The sequence below is a fragment of the Rhodnius prolixus genome, unplaced genomic scaffold, assembly GCF_049639745.1.
Source record: "Rhodnius prolixus isolate KJV_2025 unplaced genomic scaffold, Rpr scaffold_7, whole genome shotgun sequence".
Lineage (NCBI taxonomy): Eukaryota > Metazoa > Arthropoda > Insecta > Hemiptera > Reduviidae > Rhodnius > Rhodnius prolixus.
Window position 1 is genome coordinate 36,575,169 of NW_027411582.1, and position 15,031 is coordinate 36,590,199.

Genomic DNA, 15,031 nt, shown 5'->3' on the forward strand with positions numbered 1-15,031 from the left:
AAATACTTTAAACTTCTATATCTCCCTTCCTGTTGTTCCGATTTTAATTAATCCTTTACTAAATTGTAGAGAAACATTAGCTCTATAACTGATATAAATAGGATTGTTTTAGTGATAATAGTTATGGAGATATTGAAGGTTAAAGTTTGGAGGTTTCCTAAATACTTTAAACCTCTATATCTCTCTTTCTGTTGTTCCGATTTTAATGAATCCTTTACCTAATTGTAGAAAAATATTAGCTCTATAACTGATATAAATAGGAATGTTTTAGTGATAATAGTTATGGAGATATTGAAGGTTAAAATTTGGAGGTTTCCTAAATACTTTAAACCTTTATATCTCTCTTCCTGTTGTTCCGATTTTAATGAATCTTTTACCAAATTGTAGAGAAATATCAGCTCTATAAGTGATATATATAGGATTGTTTTAGTGTTAATAGTTTTGGAGATATTGAAGGTTAAATTTGGAGGTTTTCTAAATACTTTAAACCTTTATATCTCTCTTCCTGTTGTTCCGATTTTAATGAATCTTTTACCAAATTGTAGAGAAATATCAGCTCTATAAGTGATATATATAGGATTGTTTTAGTGATAATAGTTATGGAGATATTGAAGTTTAAAATTTGGAGGTTTCCTAAAAACTTTATACCTCTATATCTCTTTACCTTTTGTTCCGATTTTAATGAATCCTTCAACAAATTGTAGAGAAATATTAGCTCTATAACTGATATAAATAAGAATGTTTTAGTGATAATAGTTATGGAGATATTGAAGGTTAAATTTTGGAGGTTTCCTAAATAATTTAAACCTCTATATCTCTCTTTCTGTTGTTCCGATTTTAATGAATCCTTTACCAAATTGTAGAAAAATATTAGGTCTATAACTGATATAAATAGGAATGTTTTAGTGATAATAGTTATGGAGATATTGAAGATTAAATTTGGAGGTTTCCTAAATACTTTAAACCTCTATATCTTTCTTCCTGTGGTTCCGATTTTAATGAATCTTTTACCAAATTGTAGAGAAATATTAGCTCTATAACTGATATAAATAGGAATGTTTTAGTGATAATAGTTATGGAGATATTGAAGGTTAAAATTTGGAGGTTTCCTAAATGCTTTAAACCTTTATATCTCACTTCCCGTTGTTCCGATTTTAATGAATCTTTTACCAAATTGTAGAGAAATATCAGCTCTATAAGTGATATATATAGGATTGTTTTAGTGATAATAGTTATGGAGATATTGAATTTTAAAATTTGGAGGTTTCCTAAAAACTTTATACCTCTATATCTCTTTTCCTTTTGTTCCGATTTTAATGAATCCTTCAACAAATTGTAGAGAAGTATTAGCTCTATAACTGATATAAATAGGAATTTTTTAGTGATAATAGATATGGAGATATTGAAGGTTAAAGTTTGGTGGTTTCCTAAATACTTTAAACTTCTATATCTCCCTTCCTGTTGTTCCGATTTTAATGAATCCTTTACCAAATTGTAGAGAAACATTAGCTCTATAACTGATATAAATAGGATTGTTTTAGTGATAATAGTTATGGAGATATTGAAGGTTAAAGTTTGGAGGTTTCCTAAATACTTTAAACCTCTATATCTCTCTTTCTGTTGTTCCGATTTTAATGAATCCTTTACCTAATTGTAGAAAAATATTAGCTCTATAACTGATATAAATAGGAATGTTTTAGTGATAATAGTTATGGAGATATTGAAGGTTAAAATTTGGAGGTTTCCTAAATACTTTAAACCTTTATATCTCTCTTCCTGTTGTTCCGATTTTAATGAATCTTTTACCAAATTGTAGAGAAATATCAGCTCTATAAGTGATATATATAGGATTGTTTTAGTGATAATAGTTATGGAGATATTGAAGGTTAAATTTGGAGGTTTTCTAAATACTTTAAACCTTTATATCTCTCTTCCTGTTGTTCCGATTTTAATGAATCTTTTACCAAATTGTAGAGAAATATCAGCTCTATAAGTGATATATATAGGATTGTTTTAGTGATAATAGTTATGGAGATATTGAAGTTTAAAATTTGGAGGTTTCCTAAAAACTTTATACCTCTATATCTCTTTTCCTTTTGTTCCGATTTTAATGAATCCTTCAACAAATTGTAGAGAAATATTAGCTCTATAACTGATATAAATAAGAAGGTTTTAGTGATAATAGTTATGGAGATATTGAAGGTTAAATTTTGGAGGTTTCCTAAATAATTTAAACCTCTATATCTCTCTTTCTGTTGTTCCGATTTTAATGAATCCTTTACCAAATTGTAGAAAAATATTAGGTCTATAACTGATATAAATAGGAATGTTTTAGTGATAATAGTTATGGAGATATTGAAGATTAAATTTGGAGGTTTCCTAAATACATTAAACCTCTATATCTTTCTTCCTGTGGTTCCGATTTTAATGAATCTTTTACCAAATTGTAGAGAAATATTAGCTCTATAACTGATATATATAGGAATGTTTTAGTGATAATAGTTATGGAGATATTGAAGGTTAAAATTTGGAGGTTTCCTAAAAACTTTATACCTCTATATCGCTCTTCCTTTTGTTCCGATTTTAATGAATCCTTCAACAAATTGTAGAGAAATATTAGCTCTGTAACTGATATAAATAGGAATGTTTTAGTGATAATAGTTATGGAGATATTGAAGGTTAAAATTTGGAGGTTTCCTAAATACTTTAAACCTCTATATCTCTCTTCCTGTTGTTCTGTTTTTAATGAATCTTTTACCAAATTGTAGAGAAACATTAGCTCTATAACTGGTATAAATAGGATTGTTTTAGTGATAATAGTTATAGAGATATTGATGGTTAAAATTTGGAGGTTTCCTAAATACTTTAAACCTCTATATCTCTCTTCCTGTTGTTCCGATTTTAATGAATCTTTTACCAAATTGTAGAGAAATATCAGCTCTATAAGTGATATATATAGGATTGTTTTAGTGATAATAGTTATGGAGATATTGAAGGTTAAATTTGGAGGTTTTCTAAATACTTTAAACCTTTATATCTCTCTTCCTGTTGTTCCGATTTTAATGAATCTTTTACCAAATTGTAGAGAAATATCAGCTCTATAAGTGATATATATAGGATTGTTTTAGTGATAATAGTTATGGAGATATTGAAGTTTAAAATTTGGAGGTTTCCTAAAAACTTTATACCTCTATATCTCTTTTCCTTTTGTTCCGATTTTAATGAATCCTTCAACAAATTGTAGAGAAATATTAGCTCTATAACTGATATAAATAAGAAGGTTTTAGTGATAATAGTTATGGAGATATTGAAGGTTAAATTTTGGAGGTTTCCTAAATAATTTAAACCTCTATATCTCTCTTTCTGTTGTTCCGATTTTAATGAATCCTTTACCAAATTGTAGAAAAATATTAGGTCTATAACTGATATAAATAGGAATGTTTTAGTGATAATAGTTATGGAGATATTGAAGATTAAATTTGGAGGTTTCCTAAATACTTTAAACCTCTATATCTTTCTTCCTGTGGTTCCGATTTTAATGAATCTTTTACCAAATTGTAGAGAAATATTAGCTCTATAACTGATATATATAGGAATGTTTTAGTGATAATAGTTATGGAGATATTGAAGGTTAAAATTTGGAGGTTTCCTAAAAACTTTATACCTCTATATCGCTCTTCCTTTTGTTCCGATTTTAATGAATCCTTCAACAAATTGTAGAGAAATATTAGCTCTGTAACTGATATAAATAGGAATGTTTTAGTGATAATAGTTATGGAGATATTGAAGGTTAAAATTTGGAGGTTTCCTAAATACTTTAAACCTCTATATCTCTCTTCCTGTTGTTCCGTTTTAATGAATCTTTTACCAAATTGTAGAGAAACATTAGCTCTATAACTGGTATAAATAGGATTGTTTTAGTGATAATAGTTATAGAGATATTGATGGTTAAAATTTGGAGGTTTCCTAAATACTTTAAACCTCTATATCTCTCTTCCTGTTGTTCCGTTTTTAATGAATCTTTTACCAAATTGTAGAGAAGTATCAGCTCTATAACGGATATAAATAGGAATGTTTTAGTGATAATAGTTATGGAGATATTGAAGGTTAAAGGTTGGAGGTTTCCTAAAAACTTTATACCTCTATATCTCTTTTCCTTTTGTTCCGATTTTAATGAATCCTTCAACAAATTGTAGAGAAGTATTAGCTCTATAACTGATATAAATAGGAATTTTTTAGTGATAATAGATATGGAGATATTGAAGGTTAAAGTTTGGTGGTTTCCTAAATACTTTAAACTTCTATATCTCCCTTCCTGTTGTTCCGATTTTAATTAATCCTTTACCAAATTGTAGAGAAACATTAGCTCTATAACTGATATAAATAGGATTGTTTTAGTGATAATAGTTATGGAGATATTGAAGGTTAAAGTTTGGAGGTTTCCTAAATACTTTAAACCTCTATATCTCTCTTTCTGTTGTTCCGATTTTAATGAATCCTTTACCTAATTGTAGAAAAATATTAGCTCTATAACTGATATAAATAGGAATGTTTTAGTGATAATAGTTATGGAGATATTGAAGGTTAAAATTTGGAGGTTTCCTAAATACTTTAAACCTTTATATCTCTCTTCCTGTTGTTCCGATTTTAATGAATCTTTTACCAAATTGTAGAGAAATATCAGCTCTATAAGTGATATATATAGGATTGTTTTAGTGATAATAGTTATGGAGATATTGAAGGTTAAATTTGGAGGTTTTCTAAATACTTTAAACCTTTATATCTCTCTTCCTGTTGTTCCGATTTTAATGAATCTTTTACCAAATTGTAGAGAAATATCAGCTCTATAAGTGATATATATAGGATTGTTTTAGTGATAATAGTTATGGAGATATTGAAGTTTAAAATTTGGAGGTTTCCTAAAAACTTTATACCTCTATATCTCTTTTCCTTTTGTTCCGATTTTAATGAATCCTTCAACAAATTGTAGAGAAATATTAGCTCTATAACTGATATAAATAAGAATGTTTTAGTGATAATAGTTATGGAGATATTGAAGGTTAAATTTTGGAGGTTTCCTAAATAATTTAAACCTCTATATCTCTCTTTCTGTTGTTCCGATTTTAATGAATCCTTTACCAAATTGTAGAAAAATATTAGGTCTATAACTGATATAAATAGGAATGTTTTAGTGATAATAGTTATGGAGATATTGAAGATTAAATTTGGAGGTTTCCTAAATACTTTAAACCTCTATATCTTTCTTCCTGTGGTTCCGATTTTAATGAATCTTTTACCAAATTGTAGAGAAATATTAGCTCTATAACTGATATATATAGGAATGTTTTAGTGATAATAGTGATGGAGATATTGAAGGTTAAAATTTGGAGGTTTCCTTAAAACTTTATACCTCTATATCGCTCTTCTTTTTGTTCCGATTTTAATGAATCCTTCAACAAATTGTAGAGAAATATTAGCTCTGTAACTGATATAAATAGGAATGTTTTAGTGATAATAGTTATGGAGATATTGAAGGTTAAAATTTGGAGGTTTCCTAAATACTTTAAACCTCTATATCTCTCTTCCTGTTGTTCCGTTTTTAATGAATCTTTTACCAAATTGTAGAGAAACATTAGCTCTATAACTGGTATAAATAGGATTGTTTTAGTGATAATAGTTATGGAGATATTGATGGTTAAAATTTGGAGGTTTCCTAAATACTTTAAACCTCTATATCTCTCTTCCTGTTGTTCCGTTTTTAATGAATCTTTTACCAAATTGTAGAGAAGTATCAGCTCTATAACGGATATAAATAGGAATGTTTTAGTGATAATAGTTATGGAGATATTGAAGGTTAAAGGTTGGAGGTTTCCTAAAAACTTTATACCTCTATATCTCTTTTCCTTTTGTTCCGATTTTAATGAATCCTTCAACAAATTGTAGAGAAGTATTAGCTCTATAACTGATATAAATAGGAATTTTTTAGTGATAATAGATATGGAGATATTGAAGGTTAAAGTTTGGTGGTTTCCTAAATACTTTAAACTTCTATATCTCCCTTCCTGTTGTTCCGATTTTAATGAATCCTTTACCAAATTGTAGAGAAACATTAGCTCTATAACTGATATAAATAGGATTGTTTTAGTGATAATAGTTATGGAGATATTGAAGGTTAAAGTTTGGAGGTTTCCTAAATACTTTAAACCTCTATATCTCTCTTTCTGTTGTTACGATTTTAATGAATCCTTTACCTAATTGTAGAAAAATATTAGCTCTATAACTGATATAAATAGGAATGTTTTAGTGATAATAGTTATGGAGATATTGAAGGTTAAAATTTGGAGGTTTCCTAAATACTTTAAACCTTTATATCTCTCTTCCGGTTGTTCCGATTTTAATGAATCTTTTACCAAATTGTAGAGAAATATCAGCTCTATAAGTGATATATATAGGATTGTTTTAGTGATAATAGTTATGGAGATATTGAAGGTTAAATTTGAAGGTTTTCTAAATACTTTAAACCTTTATATCTCTCTTCTTGTTGTTCCGATTTTAATGAATCTTTTACCAAATTGTAGAGAAATATCAGCTCTATAAGTGATATATATAGGATTGTTTTAGTGATAATAGTTATGGAGATATTGAAGTTTAAAATTTGGAGGTTTCCTAAAAACTTTATACCTCTATATCTCTTTTCCTTTTGTTCCGATTTTAATGAATCCTTCAACAAATTGTAGAGAAATATTAGCTCTATAACTGATATAAATAAGAATGTTTTAGTGATAATAGTTATGGAGATATTGAAGGTTAAATTTTGGAGGTTTCCTAAATAATTTAAACCTCTATATCTCTCTTTCTGTTGTTCCGATTTTAATGAATCCTTTACCAAATTGTAGAAAAATATTAGGTCTATAACTGATATAAATAGGAATGTTTTAGTGATAATAGTTATGGAGATATTGAAGATTAAGTTTGGAGGTTTTCTAAATACTTTAATCCTCTATATCTTTCTTCCTGTGGTTCCGATTTTAATGAATCTTTTACCAAATTGTAGAGAAATATTAGCTCTATAACTGATATATATAGGAATGTTTTAGTGATAATAGTTATGGAGATATTGAAGGTTAAAATTTGGAGGTTTCCTAAAAACTTTATACCTCTATATCGCTCTTCCTTTTGTTCCGATTTTAATGAATCCTTCAACAAATTGTAGAGAAATATTAGCTCTGTAACTGATATAAATAGAAATGTTTTAGTGATAATAGTTATGGAGATATTGAAGGTTAAAATTTGGAGGTTTCCTAAATACTTTAAACCTCTATATCTCTCTTCCTGTTGTTCCGTTTTTAATGAATCTTTTACCAAATTGTAGAGAAACATTAGCTCTATAACTGGTATAAATAGGATTGTTTTAGTGATAATAGTTATGGAGATATTGATGGTTAAAATTTGGAGGTTTCCTAAATACTTTAAACCTCTATATCTCTCTTCCTGTTGTTCCGTTTTTAATGAATCTTTTACCAAATTGTAGAGAAGTATCAGCTCTATAACGGATATAAATAGGAATGTTTTAGTGATAATAGTTATGGAGATATTGAAGGTTAAAGGTTGGAGGTTTCCTATAAACTTTATACCTCTATATCTCTCTTCCTTTTGTTCCGATTTTAATGAATCCTTCAACAAATTGTAGAGAAATATTAGCTCTATAACTGATATAAATAGGAATGTTTTAGTGATAATAGTTATGGAGATATTGAAGGTTAAAATTTGGAGGTGTCCTAAAAACTTTATACCTCTATATCGCTCTTCCTTTTGTTCCGATTTTAATGAATCCTTCAACAAATTGTAGAGAAATATTAGCTCTGTAACTGATATAAATAGGAATGTTTTAGTGATAATAGTTATGGAGATATGGAAGGTTAAAATTTGGAGGTTTCCTAAATACTTTAAACCTCTATATCTCTCTTCCTGTTGTTCCGTTTTTAATGAATCTTTTACCAAATTGTAGAGAAACATTAGCTCTATAACTGGTATAAATAGGATTGTTTTAGTGATAATAGTTATGGAGATATTGATGGTTAAAATTTGGAGGTTTCCTAAATACTTTAAACCTCTATATCTCTCTTCCTGTTGTTCCGTTTTTAATGAATCTTTTACCAAATTGTAGAGAAGTATCAGCTCTATAACGGATATAAATAGGAATGTTTTAGTGATAATAGTTATGGAGATATTGAAGGTTAAAGGTTGGAGGTTTCCTAAAAACTTTATACCTCTATATCTCTCTTCCTTTTGTTCCGATTTTAATGAATCCTTCAACAAATTGTAGAGAAATATTAGCTCTATAACTGATATAAATAGGAATGTTTTAGTGATAATAGTTATGGAGATATTGAAGGTTAAAGTTTGGAGGTTTCCTATATACTTTAAACCTCTATATCTCTCTTCGTGTTGTTCCGTTTTTAATGAATCTTTTACCAAATTGTAGAGAAATATTAGCTCTATAACTGATATAAATAGGAATGTTTTAGTGATAATAGTTATGGAGATATTGAAGGTTAAAGTTTGGAGGTTTCCTATATACTTTAAACCTCTATATCTCTCTTCTTGTTGTTCCGTTTTTAATGAATCTTTTACCAAATTGTAGAGAAATATTAGCTCTATAACTGATATAAATAGGAATGATTTAGTTATAATAGTTATGGCGATATTGAAGGTTAAATTTTGGAGGTTTCCTAAAAACTTTATACCTCTATATCTCTCTTCCTGTTGTTCCGATTTTAATGAATCTTTTACCAAATTGTAGAGAAATATTAGCTTTATAACTGATATAAATAGGAATGTTTTAGTGATAATAGTTGTGGAGATATTAAAGGTTAAATTTAGATGTTTCCTAAATAATTTAAACTTCTATATCTCTCTTCCTGTTGTTCCGTTTTTAATGAATCCTTTACCAAATTGTAGAGAAATATTAGCTCTATAAACTGATAACTCAGTGTGTTTGCATTCATAGGAATAAATGTGATCATATTGTGAGTGTTGATGATTAGGGAATAGTGTGCCCTTTATCACTCAGTAGAGGGTGGCTTCTAAAAACTAAAAATAAAGGGGTCAAAGGTAAATTTTGGGGAATGAATGGTAAAAAACTTCCTGCTAAATATTATATTCATTTTTTGTTTCTTGTGCGAAACACTGAGAAGCATAAAAAGTTATTCAAGCGTAGCTACACACAGCCACGGTGTTAATATCATTTAATGATATATGTAACTTTAACGAGCATCGGTGTTCATTTTGCTGTGAAAAAAGAACTGCAAAAGATAAAATGTAAATAAAATATATAAAAAAAAGAAAAACCTGACGACACTAGCGATATCTAAGGCATGGTAAATGAAGTATGATTTTTATGTCGGGTGTACTCGTACTTGATCGTTGAAATAGGAATTTATAACCACACTAAGGAATGTTCTGGTTTTATCTTGAAGGGGAAGGTTATAAAAAGCAGTTTAGCCATCAATAGCGTGCTGGTTGTTTCATTTGATTCCCATTTTTTTAAATTTAAATTTCCCTATTAGATTTTACATCAATGACGTCATTTCACGTCATCATTTCTTCTATGAACATCTTGCGACACCACATATGAAACAAAAGTTTTTTTTTTAAAGGCAATTGATTTTTTAGGAATTTTCTCCTTAAGATACCCCAGGTTTTCTTTTATTTTCTTTTTTTTCCACCCTGTCCTGCGAAGGACACCATTCGCGGATTTGTCGTGCTACTTTTCCTTCTGCAGATTTCAATCGTTCCCACAAAATTCGATCATCTAGAAGCGGGAATGAAGAGATTCCCCCTCTGAAATATCTTCTTTTTTGTGTGTGTGTGTGTGTGTGTGTGTGTCATCTATGGTCCTATCCTTTTTTGAGAAAAGGGCCACAAATCGTTACTGTGAAGAAAATTCCTTCAATGTGTTAAGTACGTCTTTATTTAATTGGTTTTTCATTTTTCCCTAAAAAGATTTTCGTGAATATGGATTCTAGGATTTCTAGTAAAGTTTTTCTGTTCAATCATTTTCACAAACTTTATAACTTTGGAAAATAAGTAAATATTAATATTGTGTATTCACCAGAGTGTACTTAACAGATTTCTAATTTTTTTATTATTGCAATAATAATAATTAAACTTCTTCCATAAATAGTCTTAATTAAAGCTAAAGATTAATAATTTAAATTTTAATTAAATTCATTCTAGACTAAAAAGGAATTTAATAAGTCCCAATAAGATTTAATTGGAATAAATCAAGATTTGAATTTAAACTTCTACTACTTTATTAATTAAAATAGATGATTCTCAGTTTAATGGCGGTTCAATAAGGTTGAAAAAGCATTTATTGTTTTTCGATCTTACACAATCCATCGGTAAACGCCAATGTTACTAGTATTGGAGGAAACCAAACTTTAACCTTCAATATCTCCATAACTATTATCACTAAAACATTCCTATTTATATCAGTTATAGAGCTAATATTTCTCTACAATTTGGTAAAGGATTCATTAAAATCGGAACAACAGGAAGAGAGATATAGAGGAGAATTTATTATTTTTACTGCAAAACTTCTCAGTGTTGGTTGCAAGAGTTGGGTCAGATAGTATTTACTGTCTGTCGTACAGGCAGTTCACAGACCACCGGAAGTTACCCCCAAGTGAACAGCTAGAGCTTTACTATCCGTACTTTCTTTAGCATTTAATATTACCGAAATTGACGACAAATTATTCTCATCATCTTTTATTCCATTTGGAATATATCGTATATATTTGTGCTACAATCAGCGAGTTGGCGCTATAAGTAACAATGATAGAAGTGAGCAGTAGATACAAGTTACCGCAGTGGTAACACACCGAAACATTAGACTGTTAGTCCACTCTCTTCACTTGAGAGGAGAGCCACGAGGCCACACCGTCTCTTAAGGCGTCTTGCCCCCGGGTTATCAGGAAAGATTTTTGAGCTAGAGGATTTTATATGAGATTACAGGCTGAAGTGGAGTTTCCTGTAACGTGTTTTCAGCGACTTGTGCGATAAATGGAATGTTAAGGTCAGTCTGTATAGTCCAGGTTGGGAGACATAAAATGGAGCGTTTACAATAGTTCGAAGTATTTTAGATTGAACCCTTTGGAGATTTTGGAACGTTTGGTTGAACCCCTCAACTCTTTGTCCAAACATCCAGATGGGTTTCAAAATAGAAGTATAAAAATCAGTATTTTGTTGTCCAGAGAGAGTTTTTGATCTATCGTCTAAGAGTCTTTTAAGTAGTCGATAGCATCTGTTTAGTTCTGTTCTTTTAAGTCTAGTGTCGGAGGTTAGATTATATTTTAAACATTCTCTTCTACTTAAATGGCGCTACAACTCATGAAGAGTCTTGGGCCTCCTCAAGACGTGCCCGCCAGGCGTCTCTATCCTGCGCAGCCGCCCTCCAGTTACGGAATCCCAAGCATTGCCAAAGCATCTCTTGCCACACAATCCTGCCATCGCGTTTTCTTGGTCTGCCTACCCTCCTGGGACCTTGTACGCTACCATCCATAATTTTTTGGGGGGTATTTCTTCATCCTCCCCCATCCTTGCCACATGGCCAGCCCATCGCACAGTCTTCCGAGTTTTCTGAATTTTGACGATATCCCGTTCCTTGAACAAAGCATATACCTCCCGGTTTTTCCTGATTCTCCCAGTTCTGTCCATCACGTGTACAGGGCCATAAATTCTACGGAGAACCTTCCCGTTCGAATACCGCCAAGGACTGCTCATCTTCTTTTGACATGGTCCATGCTTCGGAGCCGTATATAACCGGCACTGGCCGGATCAACGTCTTGTACATTTGAATTTTCGTGCTGCGAGAGATAAGCTTGCCTTTTTTGTACTTTATTAGGCCAAGATAGCACCTAATTTTAAACATTATTTCACTAAATTTCCTCATAATTACGGTGCAAACAGTTTGATCTCTCTCTCTCTCTCTCTCTCTCTCTCTGACAGATCTGGGATGCTGCAGAAATTGAAAGATGGTCCAGAAATTTTACGTCTAGCGAACTTAGGAGAAAAGTAATCAAGAGATTTGGCCCTTTCCGGTTAAAGAAAAAATCAAAAGTTTTTTTCTCCCTCCCCCTTCTTCTATTCCAACGTTTGAAGAAGTAAAGGAGGACACAATGTCAGGAAAAGTTGATTTCCTTTCATCCTTATCCTGGACAACAGGATTATCTGTCTACAAAGTTACTTAGTGGTGTTCCTGTTTGTATGAAATCTTTATCCTGGGTTCCAACACAGCTGTCTGTCACATAATCTCTTTTTTGTTGTCTCTTTTCTTCTTCTACATCTTCTTCTACTTCTTCTTTAGCCCAAACTAGAGGAAATTAAATCTCATTTCTTAGTGGAAAATATTTAATGAAAATATCGATCTAACTAAAAATTATTTTGTCATTTTCTTTATATTTTGTTTTTTTTCTTGGATTTGCCGAAATTAAATTTTGAAAATTCAATTAATAAAAAATGCTTAAATATAAGATATTTTCAAATCTTAATAATTGTGAGTGATTTTGGACCAAAAAATGTAACAGCTGAACATTCCGTACTCATTTCCACCGCAGAGATGTGATCCTGTACCAGAGGCTGGGCCTGGACCAGTGATAATTTTCCAAAAAAAAAATCTTGTTCGTCGTTCTTGGTTTTTCTTTTTTCCTGTGATCTATTCTTAGTCGTGGTAGATCTTCTTCTACGTCATACTCACTAACTTGTGTCTGGGTCTCCCTTGGTGGGTGGGGGGCCTCTTATAGAACAAAATATTTCCGAGGTAGCCCATTACAATATTTAAAGTAATTAATTACAATAGGATAAAAAAAAAAAATTAATGCCAGTTTCAGTCATTATAAACTTTATTCTGCCGAGCTTTCTACCTAGAGGGACTAGGTCATCTTCAAGGCTAATTTACAATATACTGTTTTACGAGGGTCGTTTGAAAAGTCCGTGCAAAAATAAAAACTACTTAATTTTTTGGGGTAAACCTTTTTTATTTTTCAACATAGTCTCCTTTTAGGCTTATACACTTCGTCCAACGCTGCTCTAGTTTGTTGATCCCTTCCGAATAATAGGATTTGTCCAAGTCTGAAAAATAGCCATTCGTTTCTGCAATCACCTCCTGGTTTGAATAAAATCTTTTTCCCGCCAGCCATTTCTTCATATTGGGGAACAAATAGTAGTCCGAGGGAGCCAAGTCTGGAGAATAGGGGGGATGTGAAACGAGTTGGAACCCTATTTCCATTAATTTTGCGACCACAACTGCTGAGGTGTGAGCTGGTGCGTTGTCGTGATGGAAAAGGACTTTTTTGTGGGCCAATCGTGGGCGTTTTTCTTGCAGCTCGGTTTTCAAACGGTCCAATAACGATGAATAATATGCACCTGTAATAGTTTTACCCTTTTCCAGATAGTCGATGAGGATTATTCCTTGCGAATCCCAAAAGACAGTCGCCATAATCTTTCCGGCCGAAGGAACGGTCTTCGCCTTTTTTGGCGCAGATTCCCCCTTGGTAACCCATTGTTTAGATTGTTCTTTGGTCTCAGGAGTGTTGTGATGTATCCATGTTTCATCCACAGTGACGAAACGACGCTTAAAGTCCTGCGGATTCTTCTGGAACAGCTGCAAACCGTCCTTGCAACACTTCACACGATTTCGTTTTTGGTCAAGCGCGGCACCCATCTTGCGGATAGCTTTGTCATGTCCAAATGTTGACGCAAAATATTATGTACCCGTTCATTCGAGATGCCTACAGCACTAGCAATCTCACGCACCTTCACTCTTCTGTCATCCATCACCATATCATGGATTTTATCAATGATTTCTGGAGTAGTAACCTCAACAGGGCGTCCAGAACGTTCAGCGTCACTTGGGCCCCTCCGAAAATTTTGAAACCACTTATAAAATGTTCTAATCGAAGGTGCAGAGTCACCATAATGCTTATCAAGCTTCTCTTTAGTCTCCTGAAGCGTTTTGCCTTTCATAAAGTAGTGTTTAATTAACACACGAAATTCTTTTTCGTCCATTTTTTGAAAATCACTCGACTTCCTCGATTCAAACGAATGCCAAACACAAAGAAATAGACCGATCTGGCTGAAACTTGGTGTGTGTTCTTCCAAGAGATGCTACTAACTAAACATAACCTCGATACGCGCCAGTAGTGCTATCTCTCTGATTTTGCACGGACTTTTCAAACGACCCTCGTACATCATTAGAGGGTTGGTGTGACTTCTGTCTTCTCTGTTCATGGACTATGAACTTGGACAACCATGGAACCTCAAGAACAGTCCATGAACAGACAAGACAGAAGACACACCAACCCTCCTTTAATGAAATGAAACAGTGTATTGTAAATTAGCCCTGAAGATGGACCTAGTCCCTAGGTCGAAAGCTCGGCATAATAAAGTTTATCATGACTGAAACTGGCAATAATTTTTTCATCCTATTGAAACTATGATGGAAATTTGGACAGTACCAAAAATAATGGAACAGAAATTAATTACTGGAATAACTGCGGAATGCTGTTAAAGCCGTTTCGTAAGGTCTGCGTAATTATAAAATAAGGATTTATTTAAATTATTATTATTTTTTCTCTTTATTATAGTAAATTTACAACTGCAACAAATGTTGTATCAAGTAAATTTGATGAAACTGGTTAAGTTCACATGAAAGTCGTGTTAAGAGCAACCACCCATTGGTGGAACTCTTTCTCAGTGGATATTACACTCATATCAGTAGGTCCCTAGGCCACTTCCGTTTCAAACGTCGAGGAGGATTGTCTGTGGAAGGTGAGGAGCAGGAGAGTTGTTGGATAAGAGAATTAGGATGGAGAGCTAGGAGGCTGTGAAATTTGCGGTAGCGAGACTTTATTAGGTCAGTGACGAAAGGGATGTGAAGGTCAGTGTGTATTGTAAGGTTAGAAATGTAGTATGGAGCATTCAGGATTTTCCGTAGGATTTTAGACTGTGTAGTGTCTGCAGGCGTTTT

The 15,031-nt window shown here is 31.8% G+C and overlaps 1 protein-coding gene across 3 annotated transcripts in view; it reads right to left on the reverse strand.

Annotated features, from left to right (window-relative positions):
* LOC141447567 (serine/threonine-protein kinase 32A) overlaps positions 1–15,031 on the reverse strand; it is a 387,735-nt gene that overhangs the window by 237,011 nt on the left and 135,693 nt on the right. The gene's annotated exons all lie outside the window — the stretch shown is intronic.